This window comes from Oncorhynchus kisutch, unplaced genomic scaffold, assembly GCF_002021735.2.
Source record: "Oncorhynchus kisutch isolate 150728-3 unplaced genomic scaffold, Okis_V2 scaffold2210, whole genome shotgun sequence".
NCBI classification, from domain to species: Eukaryota; Metazoa; Chordata; class Actinopteri; order Salmoniformes; family Salmonidae; genus Oncorhynchus; species Oncorhynchus kisutch.
This window is the reverse complement of record NW_022264155.1, coordinates 377-23,344: the sequence shown is the minus strand read 5'-3', so window position 1 is coordinate 23,344 and position 22,968 is coordinate 377. Positions and strand designations below refer to the sequence as shown.

At 41.4% G+C, this 22,968-nt stretch overlaps 1 pseudogene; it reads right to left on the bottom strand.

The window, feature by feature from the left end:
- Window positions 1-20,879, bottom strand: part of LOC109877011 (neuronal acetylcholine receptor subunit alpha-7-like) — a 30,297-nt pseudogene extending 9,418 nt beyond the window's left edge.
- Window positions 20,880-22,968: the final 2,089 nt, after the last annotated feature.

The window sequence follows — 22,968 nt, the reverse complement described above, 5'->3', positions numbered from 1 at the left end:
ATTACCGGAAGCCAGACAGACGATCAACGATCCTGTGGAGGCACGAGCACTTGCAGAGGAAGTTGGGTCCAACCGCTTTTTGATTTGCTGTGTCGTATGGTGTGAGATACTGACAATGACAAACAAGGTGAACAAGCTCCTCCAATCCCCCTCAATGCAGTTGGAGGTCACAGTAAATGTAATCTCAAAGGCAAAGGCCTCCCTCACTACATACTGGGAAACTGGATTCTCTGAGGCCCAGACAACAGCCAAATGCATTTGTGAAGAAATGAATGTGGAGGCTGTTTTGAAAGATGAGAGACTGGGAAACAGCAAGAGACATTTCAGCTATGAGGCTCCTGATGAACCAGGGACTGATGCACTGAAAAACCTTGATGTCAACTACTTCAACATTGTGGTTGAGTCTGCTGTGACATCCATGGATGAGAGATTTAAAACACAAATATGTGTTCGTGAATATGGAGTGCTGCTGAACTTCAGCACTGCCTCTCAGATGTCCAGTGAATCTTTAAAGGCTCACTGCATGGAAGTTGAAAACACTCTAACCTTCAGAGATGTCTGTGACATCAGTGGAATGGATCTGGCACATGAGATTCAGAATGTACCTGATCTGCCATCAGACAAGATGACTGACTGCCTTTGAGCTGCTTTCCTGTCTCTGTGAGAACAACCTTGAGGAACTCTATCCTAACCTTTTCAAAATGAAAGCTCATCAAAAGCTACCTGAGGTCTTTCATGTCACAGGAAAGTTTGAGTGGTCTGGCCATCATGAGTATAAATCATGACGTGGGGAATCACATGTCCTATGATGACATCGTTGATGATTTTGCCTCAAGAAAGTGCAGAAGAGGAATATTTTGATGGTAAGATTTTAATTAAAACATTAAAATGTTTACACACTTAACATTTAAGATTTTATAGCAGATGTGCATTTATGTAAATAACTGCGTAACTATGTGAGATAGTTTCTCAATTTCTTCCAGACAGACTGGTGCCCAGACAGACTGGTGCCCAGACAGACTGGTGCCCAGACAGACTGGTGCCCAGACAGACTGGTGCCCATGCTAATGCTGAAAATGCCCAGGCTGTAGAGGGAACCAAAGTTAATCACATAGCTGTATACAGTTGAAGTCGGAGGTTTACATACACCATAGCCAAATACATAACATTTTTCACAATTCCTGACATTTAATCCTAGTAAAAATTCCCTATCTTAGGTCAGTTAGGATCACCATTTTGTTTTAAGAATGTGAAATATAAGAATCATAGTAGAGAGAAGGATTTATTTCAGCTTTTATTGCTTTCATCACATTCTCAGTGGGTCAGAAGTTTACATACACACAATTAGTATTTGGTAGCATTGTTTAACTTGGGTCAAACGTTTCAGGTAGCCTTCCACAAGCTTCCCACAATTAGTTGGGTGAATTTTGGCCAATTGCTTTAGATGGGCCAACTTTGGAAGTATGCTTGGGGTCATTGTCCATTTGGAAGACCTATTTGCGACCAAGCTTTAACTTCCAGACAGATGCTTCAGATGTTGCTTTAATATATCCACATAATTTTCCCTCCTCATGATGCCATCTATTTTGTGAAGTGCACCAGTCCTTCCTGCAGCAAAGCATCCCCACAACATGATGCTGCCACCCCCGTGCTTCACAGTTGGGATGGTGTTCTTTGGCTTGCAAGCCTCCCTCTTTTTCCTCCAAACAAAACAATGGTGGTTTTGGAGCGGTGGCTTCTTCCTTGCTGAGCGGCCTTTCAGGTTATGTCGAAATAGGACTTGTTTTACTGTGGATATAGATGCTTTTAACCCTGTTTCCTCCAGCATCTTCACAAGGTCTTTTGCTGTTGTTCTGGGATTGATTTGTACTTTTCACACCAAAGTATGTTCATCTCTAGGAGACAGAATGCAGCTCCTTCCTGAGCGGTATGACGGCTGCGTGGTCCCATGGTGTTTATACTTGCGTACTATTGTTTGTACAGATGAACGTGGTACCTTCAGGCGTTTGGAAATTGCTCCCAAGTATGAACCAGACTTGTGGAGGTCTACAATTTTTTTCTGAGGTCTGATTTCTTTTGATTTTCCCATGATGTCAAGCAAAGAGGCACTGAGTTTGAAGGTAGGCCTTGAAATACATCCACAGGTACACCTCCAATTGACTCAAATTATGTAAAATAGCCTATCAGAAGCTTCTATAGCCATGACATAATTTTCTGGAAGTTTCCAAGCTGTTTAAAGACACAGTCAACTTAGTGTATGTAAACTTCTGACCCACTGGAATTGTGATACAGTGAATTATAAGTGAATTAATCTGTCTGTAAACAATTGTTGGAAAAATAACTTGTGTCATTGTTACGGCTTTCTAGTTGTGATGAAGGAGAGTCGGACCAAACTGCAGCGTGTCGATTGCGATCCATGTTTATTTAAACAAACGTAAACACGACTAAACACGAACACTACAAAACAATAAACGAAAACCGAAAACAGCCTATACTTGTGCAAACTAACAGAGAGTACACATAGGACAGATAGGACAATCACCCACGACAAACTCAAAGAATATGGCTGCCTAAATATGGTTCCCAATCAGAGACAACGATAAACACCTGCCTCTAATTGAGAACCACTCCAGACAGCCATAGACCTTGCTAGATAACCCACTACGCTACAATCCCAATACTAACACCAAAACCCCAAGACAAAACACACCCCAATACAAAAACCCCATGCCACACCCTGGCCTGACCAAATACATAAAGATAAACACAAAATATTTTGACCAGGGCGTGACAGTCATGCACAAAGTAGATGTCCTAACCGACTTGCCAAAACTATATTTTGTTACCAAAACATTTGGAGTGGTTGAAAAACTAGTTTTAATGACTACAACCTACGTGTATGTAAACCTCCGACTTCAACTGTAGGTTTTACTTGACTATTTTGAGACATATAGCTGCAGCCAGAGCCTATAGGCTTATGTTTACATTGTATAGACAAAGCTAATTGTATAATATTGTGAGGACTGGACTAATTACCAGGCAGCAGAGCCAAAGCTCAGTGTTATATTTTGTTATTTTCTATATTTTCTATCATTTCTTATTTATGTTAATGTTAATATACACTTATCTTAAGATTCTATAGAAAATATTTTGTTAAATAAATATGGCTTGTTTATACCTCAGTCTGTTCTGTATAGGTCTACTTATTCTTAGACCGACAGATGGAGCAAACTGTTTTAAAGGAGGGAGGATTGTACTGGGAGCACTGAAGTGTCAGGTGGGACTGTGTGGCAATGGTAAATGGTTGACATGTTCTCTCGGGTCAGGTAGGAGGGCCCCTTAGCAGAATGTTGCTTAGGGCCCCAGGGAGGACAGGACCGGCTCTGCCTACACTACAGTATATTAAGGGATTGGTCAGACATTACTTACACTACAGTATCTTCTCACTTCCCAGACCTCTGACAAAAGCAGAGTGAACCAGCAGAGTGAACTCAATCCTATGCATGTTATTATACAGAATGAACAGAGCCAATCTCATTCCTACACATGTTATACAGAATGAACAGAGCCAATCTCATTCCTACGCATAGTATTCTACAGAATGAACAGAGCCAATCTCATTCCTACACATGTTATACAGAATGAACAGAGCCAATCTCATTCCTACGCATAGTATTCTACAGAATGAACAGAGCCAATCTCATTCCTACGCATGTTATAAAGAATGAACAGAGCCAATCTCATTCCTACACATGTTATTATACAGAATGAACAGAGCCAATCTCATTCCTACACATGCTATTATACAGAATGAACAGAGCCAATCTCATTCCTACGCATAGTATTCTACAGAATGAACAGAGCCAATCTCATTCCTGCGCATGTTATTATATAGAATGAACAGAGCCAATCTCATTCCTACACATGTTATTATACAGAATGAACAGAGCCAATCTTATGAACCAAGCAGCACTGATGTGGAATTAAAATGTAGAATGCATTTTAAACACATCACAAATCAACATCAATGCAATGGAGGAAACACTCGATGGATACGAAGTAATTCAATGAATAAAACTAGTTTGTTAGGGAATCAGACTGTCAGCCAAAGTAAAACAGAAACTGAAAAATACTTGTAGTTATTGTGTTGTCAGAAGACGAAATAAGAATGACAGTGTTGAAGATTGTAGCAACTGAAAAAAATCTACTTCTCAGCCAACCACAGTTAAAAAGGTAGTTTAAAGGCCCAGTGCAGTCAAAAACGTGAATTTCTACATTTAAAAAATATATATATTTCCACACTATGAGGTTGGAATAATACTGTGAAATTATGAGAATGCCCAGAGTCTTTTTCAGAAGAGCTGTTTAAAAATACATTTCAGCCTGTTTTGGTGTTATGGAGTTATGGTGACATCACCAGGCAGTGAATGAGTTAATAGAACAATAAGAAAGAGAGTTCCAAACCTCTCTGCCAATAGCAGCTAGTTTTCAGTTGTCCCCTCCCCACTCAGACCACTACCAGACAGTCCTAACTGAATTCTTACTTGAGAAATCTTTGCCAAGAAGCCATTTTTGTTTCTTTTTGACCAGTTTAATTGAAAACTATCACAGTAAGTTACTTAATTGTTACCCAGAAATGATTTGATAGAGATAAAAACCTCTGAATCTGACCTTTAACATTGGGTTTTTACACCCACAGCTTCTTGGTAGAATGTTGCAATTCTATGAGATTTTACCACCGACTGTTCTCTTTGATATCTTCAGGGACTATGGTTGTGTCTCGAATGGCACCCTATTACCTACATGTGATGTAGGCTTAGTCAAAAGTAGTGCATGTGAACTACATAGGGAATATGTAGGGAATAGGGGGCTGTTTGGGACGCAGCCATGATGACATACATCATGAATGACTGAAGGGAAGTTACAGGAGGATTGTCGGGTCTCTTGGGTGGGAGGAAAAGAAACGAGGACAAGCTAGAAAACTAACAAATAAATGTATTTAATCTGCAGTGAAGTGGGACTAAAACTGGAGTGGTCTTGTATTGGTTGGAATGAAAGACAGCATTCTAATGATCTTCTTCGTCTTCTTCTTTGTAATTCTTCTTACTATTATTATTCTGCACCAATTTCAGGCCCCCAGAAGTGTAGAAATAGACAGATAATAATAGGGCAACATTGAAGTAGTGTATTTTGTGATAATATGAAGACATGTATTTCAAAGCAATATTTCTCAACTGACAGAATGGTGCTAAATCTGCTTAGTACGAATATCAAATATCTGAAAATATTAGATTGGGTTAAAGGGGTTTATTTCACTTACAGTATAAGTACTGTATAAAAATCCCACTCAACCAAAATCAATTGCATTTCTTTCTCACGTTGGGTTAAATGTTGATGTATGGTTTATTGTCATATCTGGACATATCTTTAAAAGCGGCAATCAGCAGTTGAAACGATAACAAAGCAAACCCCCTGCCACTGTTTCGCTAAAAAGCTGAGGGATGTGGGGCTAGAGAAATGCAACCACTCAAATTCATATACAGAGCTATAGATGCAACGAGTGACCAGCCATGATATCACAATTATAGTTGTAACCATGTTTCGAGGCTATAGAGTGTTTGTTTACAAACATTGGAGTAAAACAAACATATATTTTGGGTTACAATGGGGTACGACAGTTGAACTAAGCTCATGGGGCATTTATAAGTTATATTCTTAAATAATCAATGGGTACATTTATTTATTTCATCAGTCCAAACATGGATGTAGCTATTGCAGATTGCCCCATTTAAAGAACAGATGGTCAATTGAACATAGTGGTAGAGCTTTCAGAATCATCTCATATCAAAGATGAAATTGGATTATGGTTCCGGGATGTTGGACGAAACAATAAAAAAAAGTGCTTTGAAAGCCAAAACATCCTTCCTACCACGATATTGATCTAATGACTGACTGTGCATTTGGCTTGTGCAGTGGAGGTCTAGTCCTAGCAAGACTAGCCTCACGCTGTGGCGTCATCTTCCCTGAAACCTGACATTAACTCAAGGTAACTGAAACGAGTAGAGTGAATCCAAAAATCATTCCTTCACCCAGGATACTTCAACGGGTCAATACATTTCTTCAAGCTGGGCTTAAGCGCGCTTGGGTACACTTTCTTTCCAGGAGTAGAGTGAAGTTAATGGTTAAGGTTATGATTGGGGGAGTGGAAGCTGATCCTGGACATGTACAGTGGCTTGGGTACACTTTCTTTCCAGGAGTAGAGTGAAGTTAATGGTTAAGGTTATGATTGGGGGATTGGAAGCTGATCCTGGACATGTACAGTGGCTTGGGTACACTTTCTTTCCAGGAGTAGAGTGAAGTTAATGGTTAAGGTTATGATTGGGGGAGTGGAAGCTGATCCTGGACATGTACAGTGGCTTGGGTACACTTTCTTTCCAGGAGTAGAGTGAAGTTAATGGTTAAGGTTATGATTGGGGGAGTGGAAGCTGATCCTGGACATGTACAGTGGCTTGGGTACACTTTCTTTCCAGGAGTAGAGTGAAGTTAATGGTTAAGGTTATGATTGGGGGAGTGGAAGCTGATCCTGGACATGTACAGTGGCTTGGGTACACTTTCTTTCCAGGAGTAGAGTGAAGTTAATGGTTAAGGTTATGATTGGGGGAGTGGAAGCTGATCCTGGACATGTACAGTGGCTTGGGTACACTTTCTTTCCAGGAGTAGAGTGAAGTTAATGGTTAAGGTTATGATTGGGGGAGTGGAAGCTGATCCTGGACATGTACAGTGGCTTGGGTACACTTTCTTTCCAGGAGTAGAGTGAAGTTAATGGTTAAGGTTATGATTGGGGGAGTGGAAGCTGATCCTGGACATGTACAGTGGCTTGGGTACACTTTCTTTCCAGGAGTAGAGTGAAGTTAATGGTTAAGGTTATGATTGGGGGATTGGAAGCTGATCCTGGACATGTACAGTGGCTTGGGTACACTTTCTTTCCAGGAGTAGAGTGAAGTTAATGGTTAAGGTTATGATTGGGGGAGTGGAAGCTGATCCTGGACATGTACAGTGGCTTGGGTACACTTTCTTTCCAGGAGTAGAGTGAAGTTAATGGTTAAGGTTATGATTGGGGGAGTGGAAGCTGATCCTGGACATGTACAGTGGCTTGGGTACACTTTCTTTCCAGGAGTAGAGTGAAGTTAATGGTTAAGGTTATGATTGGGGGATTGGAAGCTGATCCTGGACATGTACAGTGGCTTGGGTACACTTTCTTTCCAGGAGTAGAGTGAAGTTAATGGTTAAGGTTATGATTGGGGGAGTGGAAGCTGATCCTGGACATGTACAGTGGCTTGGGTACACTTTCTTTCCAGAAGTAGAGTGAAGTTAATGGTTAAGGTTATGATTGGGGGATTGGAAGCTGATCCTGGACATGTACAGTGGCTTGGGTACACTTTCTTTCCAGGAGTAGAGTGAAGTTAATGGTTAAGGTTATGATTGGGGGAGTGGAAGCTGATCCTGGACATGTACAGTGGCTTGGGTACACTTTCTTTCCAGGAGTAGAGTGAAGTTAATGGTTAAGGTTATGATTGGGGGAGTGGAAGCTGATCCTGGACATGTACAGTGGCTTGGGTACACTTTCTTTCCAGGAGTAGAGTGAAGTTAATGGTTAAGGTTATGATTGGGGGAGTGGAAGCTGATCCTGGACATGTACAGTGGCTTGGGTACACTTTCTTTCCAGGAGTAGAGTGAAGTTAATGGTTAAGGTTATGATTGGGGGAGTGGAAGCTGATCCTGGACATGTACAGTGGCTTGGGTACACTTTCTTTCCAGGAGTAGAGTGAAGTTAATGGTTAAGGTTATGATTGGGGGAGTGGAAGCTGATCCTGGACATGTACAGTGGCTTGGGTACACTTTCTTTCCAGGAGTAGAGTGAAGTTAATGGTTAAGGTTATGATTGGGGGAGTGGAAGCTGATCCTGGACATGTACAGTGGCTTGGGTACACTTTCTTTCCAGGAGTAGAGTGAAGTTAATGGTTAAGGTTATGATTGGGGGATTGGAAGCTGATCCTGGACATGTACAGTGGCTTGGGTACACTTTCTTTCCAGGAGTAGAGTGAAGTTAATGGTTAAGGTTATGATTGGGGGATTGGAAGCTGATCCTGGACATGTACAGTGGCTTGGGTACACTTTCTTTCCAGGAGTAGAGTGAAGTTAATGGTTAAGGTTATGATTGGGGGAGTGGAAGCTGATCCTGGACATGTACAGTGGCTTGGGTACACTTTCTTTCCAGGAGTAGAGTGAAGTTAATGGTTAAGGTTATGATTGGGGGAGTGGAAGCTGATCCTGGACATGTACAGTGGCTTGGGTACACTTTCTTTCCAGGAGTAGAGTGAAGTTAATGGTTAAGGTTATGATTGGGGGAGTGGAAGCTGATCCTGGACATGTACAGTGGCTTGGGTACACTTTCTTTCCAGGAGTAGAGTGAAGTTAATGGTTAAGGTTATGATTGGGGGAGTGGAAGCTGATCCTGGACATGTACAGTGGCTTGGGTACACTTTCTTTCCAGGAGTAGAGTGAAGTTAATGGTTAAGGTTATGATTGGGGGAGTGGAAGCTGATCCTGGACATGTACAGTGGCTTGGGTACACTTTCTTTCCAGGAGTAGAGTGAAGTTAATGGTTAAGGTTATGATTGGGGGAGTGGAAGCTGATCCTGGACATGTACAGTGGCTTGGGTACACTTTCTTTCCAGGAGTAGAGTGAAGTTAATGGTTAAGGTTATGATTGGGGGAGTGGAAGCTGATCCTGGACATGTACAGTGGCTTGGGTACACTTTCTTTCCAGGAGTAGAGTGAAGTTAATGGTTAAGGTTATGATTGGGGGAGTGGAAGCTGATCCTGGACATGTACAGTGGCTTGGGTACACTTTCTTTCCAGGAGTAGAGTGAAGTTAATGGTTAAGGTTATGATTGGGGGAGTGGAAGCTGATCCTGGACATGTGGCTTGCAAATGTATTCACTCCCCTTAGCATTGCTCCTATTTTGTTGCAAACACATGTTATTTAAATAGATTTTTATTTGGATTCCATGTAATGGACATATACAAAATAGTCCAAATTGCTGAAGTGAAATGAAAAAAAAAATACTTAAAAATACTTAAATAAATTCAAAAAGTGGTGCGTGCGTCTGTATTCACCCCCTTTACTATGAAGCTCCTAAATAAGATCTGGTGCAACCAATTACCTTCAGAAGTTACATAATTAGTTAAATAAAGTCCATCTGTGTGCAATCTAAGTGCCACATGATCTCAGTATATATACATACACCTGTCCTGAAAGGCCCCAGAGTCTGCAACACCACCAAGCAAGGGACACCACCTAGAAAGTGGCACCATGAAGACCAAGGAGCTCCAAACAGGTCAGGGACAAAGTTGTGGAGGAGTACAGATCAGGGTTGGGTTACAAAAGATATCAGAAATGTTGAACATCCCACGGAGCACCATTAAATCCATTATTAAAAAATGGAAAGAATATGGCACCACAACAAACCTGCCAAGAGAGGGCCACCCACCAAAACTCACAGACCAGGCAAGGAGGGCATTAATCAGAGATGCAACAAAGAGACCAAAGATAACCCTGAATGATCTGCAAAGTTCCACAGCGGAGATTGGACTTTCTGTCCGTAGAACTACTTTAAGCCGTACACTCCACAGAGCTGGGCTTTACGGAAGAGTGGCCAGAAAAAAAGCCAATGCTTAAATAAAAAAATCTGCAAACACGTTTGGTGTTCACCATTAGGCATGTGGGAGAACATAAGGAAGAAAGTACTCTCGTCAGATGAGACTAAAATGTAGCATTTTGGCCATCAAGGAAAACCCTATGTCTGGCACAAACCCAACACCTCATCACCCCGAGAACACAATCCCCACAGTGAAGCATGGTGGTGGCAGCATCACGCTGTGGGGATGTTTTTCATTGGCAGGGACTGGGAAACTGGTCAGAATTGAAGGAATGACAGATGGCACAAAATACAGGGAAATTCTTGAGGGAAACCTGTTTCAGTCTTCCAGAGATTTGAGACTAGGATAGAGGTTCACATTCCAGCAGGACAATGACCCTAAGCATACTGCTAAAGCAACACTTGAGTGGTTTAAGGGGAAACATTTAAATGTCTTGGAATGGCCTAGTCAAATCCCAGACCTCAATCTAATTGAGAATCTGTGGTATGACTTAAAGATTGCTGTACACCAGCGGAACCCATCCAACTTGAAGGAGCTGGAGCAGTTTTGCCTTGAAGAATGGGCAAAAATCCCAGTGCCTAGATGTGCCAAGCTTATAGAGACATACCCCAAGAGACTTGCAGCTGTAATTACTGCAAAAGGTGGCTCTATAAAGTATTGACTTTGGGGGGGTGAATTGTTATGCACGCTCAAATGTTCATTTTTTTTGTCTTATTTCTTGTTTGTTTCACAATAACAAATCTTCAAAGTGGTAGGCATGTTGTGTAAATCAAATGATACAAACCCCCCCAAAATCCATTTTAATTCCAGGTTGTCTGACAACAAACTAGGAAAAATGCCAAGGGGGGTGAGTACTTTCGCAACCACTGTACCTAGAGGAAGTGTTTTTTTATTGTATTTTTGTTTCCCCTTTATTTAACCAGGTCGGCCAGTTCACCTTTATTTAACCAGGTCGGCCAGTTCACCTTTATTTAACCAGGTCGGCCAGATCACCTTTATTTAACCAGGTCGGCCAGATCACCTTTATTTAACCAGGTCGGCCAGATCACCTTTATTTAACCAGGTCGGCCAGATCACCTTTATTTAACCAGGTCGGCCAGATCACCTTTATTTAACCAGGTCGGCCAGATCACCTTTATTTAACCAGGTCGGCCAGATCACCTTTATTTAACCAGGTCGGCCAGATCACCTTTATTTAACCAGGTCGGCCAGTTCACCTTTATTTAACCAGGTCGGCCAGTTCACCTTTATTTAACCAGGTCGGCCAGATCACCTTTATTTAACCAGGTCGGCCAGTTCACCTTTATTTAACCAGGTCGGCCAGTTCACCTTTATTTAACCAGGTCGGCCAGATCACCTTTATTTAACCAGGTCGGCCAGATCACCTTTATTTAACCAGGTCGGCCAGATCACCTTTATTTAACCAGGTCGGCCAGATCACCTTTATTTAACCAGGTCGGCCAGATCACCTTTATTTAACCAGGTCGGCCAGATCACCTTTATTTAACCAGGTCGGCCAGATCACCTTTATTTAACCAGGTCGGCCAGATCACCTTTATTTAACCAGGTCGGCCAGATCACCTTTATTTAACCAGGTCGGCCAGATCACCTTTATTTAACCAGGTCGGCCAGATCACCTTTATTTAACCAGGTCGGCCAGATCACCTTTATTTAACCAGGTCGGCCAGATCACCTTTATTTAACCAGGTCGGCCAGTTCACCTTTATTTAACCAGGTCGGCCAGTTCACCTTTATTTAACCAGGTCGGCCAGATCACCTTTATTTAACCAGGTCGGCCAGATCACCTTTATTTAACCAGGTCGGCCAGTTCACCTTTATTTAACCAGGTCGGCCAGTTCACCTTTATTTAACCAGGTCGGCCAGATCACCTTTATTTAACCAGGTCGGCCAGTTCACCTTTATTTAACCAGGTCGGCCAGTTCACCTTTATTTAACCAGGTCGGCCAGATCACCTTTATTTAACCAGGTCGGCCAGATCACCTTTATTTAACCAGGTCGGCCAGATCACCTTTATTTAACCAGGTCGGCCAGATCACCTTTATTTAACCAGGTCGGCCAGATCACCTTTATTTAACCAGGTCGGCCAGATCACCTTTATTTAACCAGGTCGGCCAGTTCACCTTTATTTAACCAGGTCGGCCAGATCACCTTTATTTAACCAGGTCGGCCAGATCACCTTTATTTAACCAGGTCGGCCAGATCACCTTTATTTAACCAGGTCGGCCAGATCACCTTAATTTAACCAGGTCGGCCAGATCACCTTTATTTAACCAGGTCGGCCAGATCACCTTTATTTAACCAGGTCGGCCAGTTCACCTTTATTTAACCAGGTCGGCCAGATCACCTTTATTTAACCAGGTCGGCCAGATCACCTTTATTTAACCAGGTCGGCCAGATCACCTTTATTTAACCAGGTGGCCAGTTGAGAACAAGTTCTCATTTACAACTGTGACCTGGCCAAGATAAAGCATAGCAGTGCAACACAAACAACAACACAGAGTTACACATGGAATAAAGAAACGTTCAGTCAATAATACAATGGAAAAGTCTATATTCAGTGAGTGCAAATTAAGTAAGATTAGGGAGGTAAGGCAATAAATAGGCCATAGTGGCAAAATAAGATCTTGCAGCTCTTTCAGAACATCAGCTATCTGGATTTTGGTGAAGGAGAAATAGGGGAGGCTTGGGCAAGTTGTTGTGGAGGGTGCAGAGCTGTTGACCAGGGTAGGGGTAGCCAGGTGGAAAGCATGGCCAGCCATAGAAAAATGCTTATTGGATTTCTCATTTATCATGGATTTATCGGGGACAGTGTTTCCTAGCCTCAGTGCAGTGGGCAGCTGGAGGTGCTCTTATTCTCCATGGACTTTACAGTGTCCCAGAACTTTTGGGGTTCGTGCTACAGGATGCACATTTCTGTTTGAAAAAACTAGCCTTTGCTTTCCTAACTGCCTGAGTATATTGGTTCCTAACTTCCCTGAAAAGTTGCCCATTGCAGAGGCTATTCGATGCTAATGCAGTACGCCACAGGATGTTTTTGTGCTGGTCAAGGGCAGTCAGTGAACAGTCAGTGAACCAAGGGCTATATCTGTTTCCTAGTTCTAGTTCTATCTTTTTTGAATGGGGCATGCTTATTTAAGATGGTGAGGAAAGCACATTTAAAGAATAACCAGGCATCTACTCTACTGACAGGATGAGGTCAAAATCCTTCCAGGATACCCGGGCCAGGTCGGTTAGAAAGGCCTGCTCGCTGAAGTGTTTTAAGGAGTGTTTGACAGTGATGAGGTGGTCATTTGACCGCTGACCCATTACGGACGCAGGCAATGAGACAGTGATCACTGAGACCCTGGTTGAAGATAGCAGAGGTGTATTTAGAGGGCAGGTTGGTCAGGATGATATCTATGAGGGTGCCCGTGTTTATGGATTTGGGGTTGTACCTGGTAGGTTCCATGATAATTTGGGTGAGATTGAGGGCATCTAGCTTAGACACCAGAGCCAACTGAACAGGTCAAAACCATAGAAGGTGAGCTTCTAAAACAGAGTTAATGTGGAAGGTATTGAATATGGATATCCAGGGATGGTACTTGAGCTATACTTACCTGGAGGCAAGTAGGAGCAGGACCCAGAGGAGTTGACCAACACATTGGTATGGAAGGTAGCATCAAATCTCTCGTCGGCACTATGGGAGAACATGGATGTGTTCAGTTAGTGGGCATTAGTGCAGTCGTTCCCAAACCCGCTCCTTGGGGATGCCCAGCCATCCCAAATACGAGTTACATTCCAACACTACAGTAGCACAGCTGATTTAACAAATTATTGCTTTGCTGATTGGTTGACTAGTTGAATTAGGTGTGCTGATTGGTTGACTAGTGGAATTAGGTGTTCTGATTGGTTGACTAGTGGAATTAGGTGTGCTTGCACTGGAGAGGTTGGCAGGCCATTACAAGAGGGTTGGGAACCACTACATTAATGTATAGGCAGGCCTTTACAAGAGGGTTGGGACCCACTACATTAATGTGCAGACAGGCCCTTAGAAGAGGGTTGGGACCCACTACATTAATGTGCAGACAGGCCCTTACAAGAGGGTTGGGACCCACTATATTAATGTGCAGACAGGCCCTTAGAAGAGGGTTGGGACCCACTATATTAATGTGCAGACAGGCCCTTAGAAGAGGGTTGGGACCCACTACATTAATGTGCAGACAGGCCCTTAGAAGAGGTTTGGGACCCACTACATTAATGTGCAGACTGCAACACAACAGTCTTTTATTGGTGTGGTAGTATGACCTTGAGCTGTGAAAACCACGATCATGAATCATACAGCTATAAATCACTAGAGCAACACAGACTGTTAATCAGGATGTAGCTCCACCTCCATTCATACTACTCACAAAGGATTACATGGCAAAGAAAATGTACTGTATCAATTCCATTACTGTAGCTCGTGTTAAAAAGTTAAAAAGATATGCCAGCCTTCAAAATGAGTATTCCTGCCTCATTATTTTCTAGGTTACCGTGTGATAGAAGACCTGAAGTATGGTTCCTTTGTTGCAGCATAGCAACAGCTACATTCCCCTAGAGATGGCCTAGTCAGTGTAGAGCTCGGTCTCTCGCAACACATAATGCACTCCTCCAACTGAACTCCCAAAGGCTTCAATAGGAATGGAGAAAGGTGAGCTCAAGTTAAAAGAGTTGCCGTTCCACGGGAGGCAAAAAGCCATCATAGTGGAATGTAATCGACTGGGGTGAAACTAAGGCTTTGTTCAGAAGAACAGTGACAGATAGGGACGAGAATGTTCTTTTCTGCATTAGGGGGAAACAGGCAGGGGGTTCTGCTGTTACCATTTTATTTACATTCATTTACATTTTCTTCACTGTGATTGTCCTTGAGGGTTAAAGGTATATAATAGCATATGGAATTCTGCATTTTTGGTGAAATAACTCTTTAGCTTTTTCTGACTTGACTTGCATGAAGAATAGCCTTGCTGGCCAGCCTTACTTAAAACGCACATCATTCTGTAACCTCACGAGATCAGGCTGGCTCCTAAAGACGCAGTTCATGCTATTATAATCTGTGTATTGTACATTTCCAATGTTAGGAAAATAGTTTATTTCCTCAAATCAACACGGTCATATGATATGGCAATATGTTCAAAAGCATTTCATGTACAAGAGCTCAACACCTGTCTTACAAACTATATAAGTCCTGCTTCCACCTCATGCTAATACATTAGAGGCCATAGTAATGGACTTGGCCAGCTGTAGAGAGCAAGAATTGGTTATGGGGTCCAAGATTACTGGTATAGTACTAACCTGTTATACAGCAGGATGTCTGGCTTCCAGATTTGGCTATCAGGGAATCTCACATTGGCCACCCCAGGGTACTCAGACTGATTCCACTGCAGGTAATAATCATTCCAGTACTGGAGAGAGAAACATAACTCACTCCTCATATTTTCACCACTCCTCCACACACGTTTCCAGATAAGCTAAGTCCATTAGTGGGAGGTTCTGTGGCCTCGCATCGCTTGTTGAACCTGATCACGGTTTGATAAACAAAGTATCCATCTATGCAGATGAATCTGAAAATGGAAATGGTCAAAGTTTTGTGGTAACTGGGGAAATCATTGCATAGCAACAAAAAGGAACATCTGTAAAGGGTATAAGAAGTGTAGGAGTGTTAACTATAGCTGTTTGTCATGACTAACTGTTTGTATTACTGATTGTTATGTCTAAGGCACAGGCGGCTGACGGAACCTTAATTAGGGAGGACTGGCTCATAGTAATGGCTGGAATGGAACAAATGGAATGTTATCGAACACATCACACACCTGGTTTCCATGTGTTTGATACCATTCCATTAACTCAATTCAATACATTATTATGAGTCGTCCTCCCCTCAGCAGCCTCCTGTGGGACTCTAAGGGTATTGCTGACAGAACCTTGTCTTTATTAAAGACCCAGAGCAGATCAGATTAGAATCTCTCCTAGTCTTTATTAAACACACAGAGCAGATCAGATTAGAATCTGTCCCAGTCTTTATTAAACACACAGAGCAGATCAGATTAGAATCTGTCCCAGTCTTTATTAAACACACAGAGCAGATCAGATTAGAATCTGTCCCAGTCTTTATTAAATCACACAGAGCAGATCAGATTAGAATCTGTCCCAGTCTTTATTAAAACACACAGAGCAGATCAGATTATAATCTGTCCCAGTTTTTATTAAACACACAGAGCAGATCAGAATCTGTCCCAGTCTTTATTAAACACACTTAGCAGATCACATTAGAATCTGTCCCATTCTTTATTAAACACACAGAGCAGATCAGATTAGAATCTGTCCCAGTCTTTATTAAATCACACAGAGCAGATCAGACTAGAATCTGTCCCAGTCTTTATTAAACACACAGAGCAGATCAGAATCTGTCCCAGTCTTTATTAAACACACAGATCAGATCAGAATCTGTCCCCGTCTTTATTAAACACACAGAGCAGATCAGATTAGAATCTGTCCCAGTCTTTATTAAACACCCAGAGCAGATCAGATTAGAATCTGTCCCAGTCTTTATTAAACACACAGAGCAGATCAGAATCTGTCCCAGTCTTTATTAAACACCCAGAGCAGATCAGATTAGAATCTGTCCCAGTCTTTATTAAACACACATAGCAGATCAGATTAGAATCTGTCCCAGTCTTTATTAAATCACACAGAGCAGATCAGATTAGAATCTGTCCCAGTCTTTATTAAACACACAGAGCAGATCAGATTAGAATCGGTCTCAGTCTATAATAAACACACAGAGCAGATCAGATTAGAATCTGTCCCAGTCTTTATTAAAACACGCAGATCAGACTAGAATCTGTCCCAGTCTATAATAAACAACTGTATGAAGGAATAAACATTTTATGGGATTAAGGCTATGTTCCAATCTTTTCTAAAATCTACATTTAACTGCCAAAATAAAGGAAACACTTGAGTAAATGAGGGATACAAAGTACTGTATATTGAAAGCAGGTGCTTCCACACAGATGTGGTTCCTGAGTTAAGCAATTAACATCCCATCATGCTTAGGGTCATGTATAAAATGCCCCAGTGACTTTGAAAGAGGGGTCTCAAAGTAGCATAGGGGGTTTAAAGTGTGTGTGTGTGTGTGTGTGTGTGTCTCAGTCACCAGATCTTAACCCAATTGAACACTAATGGGAGATTCTGGATGCCTGAGACAGCGTTGGGGATTTGAGCGTCAGAGATTTGCGTCAGAGATTTGAGATGGGTAGCGTGGACTGTTCATCATTTCAACAACACCAGACTGAGATGGGTAGCGTGGACTGTTCATCATTTCAACAACACCAGACTGAGATGGGTAGCGTGGGACTGTTCATCATTTCAACAACACCAGACTGAGATGGGTAGCGTGGACTGTTCATCATTTCAACAACACCAGACTGAGATGGGTAGCGTGGGACTGTTCATCATTTCAACAACACCAGACTGAGATGGGTAGCGTGGGACTGTTCATCATTTCAACAACACCAGACTGAGATGGGTAGCGTGGACTGTTCATCATTTCAACAACACCAGACTGAGATGGGTAGCGTGGGACTGTTCATCATTTCAACAACACCAGACTGAGATGGGTAGCGTGGACTGTTCATCATTTCAACAACACCAGACTGAGATGGGTAGCGTGGGACTGTTCATCATTTCAACAACACCAGACTGAGATGGGTAGCGTGGACTGTTCATCATTTCAACAACACCAGACTGGTGTAGCAAGGTGAGGTTTCCATACGTCATGTTTGATATGCCATGACACATCACAACCAACGGAGCCCTAGTATGGAGCATGACTAAGCATACCCTGTCAAATAATTACATGTTCATGCTTTTTAGCCAGTGTACCGTCAGTTTTCATTCTTTATATGGAGGTTGGCAGTCATGTTGTTATCAGTAAGTGTTAGCAGACATAACACATGGAGGTTACACCACCTCATGAGTGTACTGTAAGTGTAGCAATATCAACACGGTCTCAATTACTTTCTTTAGCAAGCTGTCCTGGGTGCTCAAACAGTTTACCTCCGAGTCTAGAGATGGGTGTCGGTTTGTATATATTTCATTGTCTTAATGTAACGGTGTCTTCCCCACCAGGGGGTTGAGCCACAGACTGTGGATAGTTATCAGAGGGATACTATAATAGCCTGTTTCTGGAGTAAGGTCAAATATATCTATATGGTCTATGGAGTGGCTCTATGAAGGACTGACTGTCTGGAGGTTGTCCATTCGTTAAGGTGATTTAAAACAGTTTGCTGATGAGGCGAGAGCGGGAGAGGACTTACTGTCATAAAACATAAATGCCATCTTCATTCAGTTGTGTGTGACTGAGTAGCTTAGTTATTGTTCCCGAGTTGACCAATTTGCAAGATAGATAGAGGTGTAGTGTACTGCAGTATGGTATAATATTGTATAGTGTAGTGTAGTCTAGTGTATTGTACAGTACAGTACAATACAGTATAGTATAGTGCAGTATAGTACAGTACAGTATATAGTCTAAATTAAACGTGTTGAAACAGGCAAATGGAAAAAAGTCTCACCAGCTGCAGCCATATGTTGGTTGTTAAAACCTGGTTCTTCTCATCCTGTTGCATTGAGAGATAGATGAACATGTCAGTTTGTAACATCAGAGAGAGATAGATGAACATGTCAGTTTGTAACATCAGAGAGATAGATGAACATGTCAGTTTGTAACATCAGAGAGAGATAGATGAACATGTCAGTTTGTAACATCAGAGAGAGATAGATGAACATGTCAGTTTGTATCATCAGAGAGAGATAGATGAACATGTCAGTTTGTATCATCAGAGAGAGATAGATGAACATGTCAGTTTGTATCATCAGAGAGAGATAGATGAACATGTCAGTTTGTATCATCAGAGAGAGATAGATGAACATGTCAGTTTGTATCATCAGAGAGAGATAGATGAACATGTCAGTTTGTAACATGATAGAGAGATAGATGAACATGTCAGTTTGTAACATCAGAGAGAGATAGATGAACATGTCAGTTTGTAACATCAGAGAGAGATAGATGAACATGTCAGTTTGTAACATCAGAGAGAGATAGATGTACATGTCAGTTTGTATCATCAGAGAGAGATAGATGAACATGTCAGTTTGTATCATCAGAGAGATAGATGAACATGTCAGTTTGTAACATCAGAGAGAGATAGATGAACATGTCAGTTTGTATCATCAGAGAGATAGATGAACATGTCAGTTTGTAACATCAGAGAGAGATAGATGAACATGTCAGTTTGTATCATCAGAGAGAGATAGATGAACATGTCAGTTTGTATCATCAGAGAGAGATAGATGAACATGTCAGTTTGTATCATCAGAGAGAGATAGATGAACATGTCAGTTTGTAACATCAGAGAGATATAGATGAACATGTCAGTTTGTATCATCAGAGAGAGATAGATGAACATGTCAGTTTGTATCATCAGAGAGAGATAGATGAACATGTCAGTTTGTAACATCAGAGAGAGATAGATGAACATGTCAGTTTGTATCATCAGAGAGAGATAGATGAACATGTCAGTTTGTATCATCAGAGAGAGATAGATGAACATGTCAGTTTGTAACATCAGAGAGAGATAGATGAACATGTCAGTTTGTAACATCAGAGAGAGATAGATGAACATGTCAGTTTGTATCATCAGAGAGAGATAGATGAACATGTCAGTTTGTAACATCAGAGAGATATAGATGAACATGTCAGTTTGTATCATCAGAGAGAGATAGATGAACATGTCAGTTTGTAACATCAGAGAGAGATAGATGAACATGTCAGTTTGTATCATCAGAGAGAGATAGATGAACATGTCAGTTTGTATCATCAGAGAGAGATAGATGAACATGTCAGTTTGTAACATCAGAGAGAGATAGATGAACATGTCAGTTTGTAACATCAGAGAGAGAGAGATGAACATGTCAGTTTGTATCATCAGAGAGAGATAGATGAACATGTCAGTTTGTAACATCAGAGAGAGATAGATGAACATGTCAGTTTGTATCATCAGAGAGAGATAGATGAACATGTCAGTTTGTATCATCAGAGAGAGATAGATGAACATGTCAGTTTGTATCATCAGAGAGAGATAGATGAACATGTCAGTTTGTAACATCAGAGAGAGATAGATGAACATGTCAGTTTGTATCATCAGAGAGAGATAGATGAACATGTCAGTTTGTATCATCAGAGAGAGATAGATGAACATGTCAGTTTGTATCATCAGAGAGAGATAGATGAACATGTCAGTTTGTAACATGATAGAGAGATAGATGAACATGTAAGTTTGTAACATCAGAGAGATAGATGAACATGTCAGTTTGTAACATGATAGAGAGATAGATGAACATGTCAGTTTGTAACATCAGAGAGAGATAGATGAACATGTCAGTTTGTAACATCAGAGAGAGATGGATGAACATGTCAGTTTGTAACATCAGAGAGAGATAGATGAACATGTCAGTTTGTAACATCAGAGAGAGATAGATGAACATGTCAGTTTGTAACATCAGAGAGAGATAGATGAACATGTCAGTTTGTAACATCAGAGAGAGATAGATGAACATGTCAGTTTGTAACATCAGAGAGATAGATGAACATGTCAGTTTGTAACATCAGAGAGAGATAGATGAACATGTCAGTTTGTAACATCAGAGAGAGATAGATGAACATGTCAGTTTGTAACATCAGAGAGAGATAGATGAACATGTCAGTTTGTAACATCAGAGAATAAAGTAATACAACAACCCAGTGTTTCTCAATCCATTCCCGAAGGACCCCAGAGGTGAACTTTTTTGTTCCAGCCCAGGGCTAACACATCTGATAATACAACCAACTAATCACCCTTGATTTGAGTTGAATCAGGTTTGTTAGTGTTGGACTAGCACAACAATGTGAGCTCTGTTAACTTGCGTACCACAGTAACTCACCACGTCCATGATCTGCATCAAACTAAAGCTGAAGTTGACGGTGAGGGAGTGGGTGTCATTGAACACTGGCCTTTCTAGTGGGTTGTAGTTGGCCATAAGATCCTTGTACAGCCTCCGCTGGGGTTCCCCTTGGAGGGACACTGCCAGGGGAAAAACCACAACAGAGGTAGACATTTGAGCTTCTGTTTTAAAATGTGCTTGGTCTTCTCTGAAGATCGATAGACTTTACGTAGATGTGTATGTAGTCCCTGATGTACAGTCAAATGTTGTTTAAAAAATATATATATTTCACCTTTATTTAACCAGGTAGGCTAGTTGAGAACAAGTTCTCATTTACAACTGCATAGCAGTGTGAACAGACAACAACACCGAGTTACACATGGAGTAAACAATAAACAAGTAAATAACACAGTAAGAAAGAGTCTATATACATTGTGTGCAAAAGGCATAAGGAGGTAGGCAATAAATAGGCCATAGGAGTGAATAATAACATGTCTTGTTAACCACAGTGTTGTAAAAAATGGTCATGCTTTTTTACTAATTCCTTTCACTATCTCTGTCACATACATGACGCAAAGCAAAATGAGATAATGCTGTGAACTAGAGCAACAAAATTAGATAACGCTATAAACTAGAGCAGCAAAATGAGATAATGCTGTAAACTAGAGCAGAAACATTAGATAATGCTGTAATCGAGAGCAACACAATTAGATAATACTATAAACTAGAGCTGCAAAATGAGATAAAGATGTAAACTAGAGCAGCAAATGAGATAATGATGTAAACTAGATCAGCAGATGGACCATACACTTTTTCGCTTAATCTCCAATATAGTGAGAGAATGAGAGAGAGAGAGAGAGAGAATGAGAGAGAGAGAATGAGAGAGAGAGAATGAGAGAGAGAATGAGAGAGAGAATGAGAGAGAGAATGAGAGAGAGAGAATGAGCGAGAGAATGAGAGAGAGAATGAGAGAGAGAATGAGAGAGAGAATGAGAGAGAGAGAATGAGAGAGAGAATGAGAGAGAGAATGAGAGAGACAATGAGAGAGACAATGAGAGAGAGAGAATGAGAGAGAGAATGAGAGAGACAATGAGAGAGAGAGAATGAGAGAGAGAGAATGAGAGAGAGAGAGAATGAGAGAGGGAGAATGAGAGAGAGAATGAGAAAGTGAGAATGAGAGAGAGAATGAGAGAGAGAAAATGAGAGAAAGTGAGAATGAGAGAAAGTGAGAATGAGAGAAAGTGAGAATGAGAGAGAGAATGAGAGAGAGAATGAGAGAGAGAATGAGAGAGAATGAGAGAGAGAGAATGGGAAAGTGAGAACGAAAGAGAGAGAATGAGAGAGAGAATGAGAGAGAGAGAGAATGAGAGAGAGAAATGAGAGAGAGAATGAAAGAGAGAGAATGAGAGAGAGAGAGTGAGAGAGAGAATGAGAGAGAGAGAATGAGAGCGAGAGAATGAGAGAGAGAATGAGAGAGAGAATGAGAGAGAGAGAATGAGAGAGAGAGAATGAGAGAGAGAGAATGGGAAAGTGAGAATGAGAGAGAGAATGAGAGAGGAGAATGAGAGAAAGAATGAGAAAGAGAATGGGAATGTGAGAATGGGAACGAGAAAGCATGAGAGAGAATGAAGAGAGAGAATGAGAGAGAGAGAATGAGAGAGAATGAGAGAGAGAGAATGAGAGAGAGAATGAGAGAGTGAGAATGGAAAGAGAAAGCATGAGAGGGAGAGAGAGAGAATGGGAAAGAGAATGAGAATGAGAAAGCATGAGAGAATGAGAGAGAGAATGAGAGAGAATGAGAGAGTGAGAATGAGAAAGAGAAAGCATGAGAGGGAGAGAAAGAGAGAGAGAATAGAGAGAGAGAGTGGAGAGAATGAGAGAGAGAGAATGAGAGAGAGAGTGAGAGAGAGAATGAGAGAGAGAGAATGAGAGAGAGAATGAGAGAGAGAGAATGAGAAAGAGAAAGCATGAGAGGGAGAGAAAGAGAGAGAGAATGAGAGAGAGAAGTGAAGAGAGAATGAGACGAGAGAGTGAGAGAGAGAATGAGAGAGAGAGAATGAGAGAGAGAGTGAGAGAGAGAGAATGAGAAAGAGAGAATGAGAGAGAGAGAATGAGAAGAGAAAGCATGAGAGGGAGAGAAAAGAGAGAGAGAATGAGAAAGAGAGAACAGAGAGAGGGTGAGAGGAGAAGAAAGAAGAGAGAATGAGAGAGAGAGAGTGAGAGAGAGAA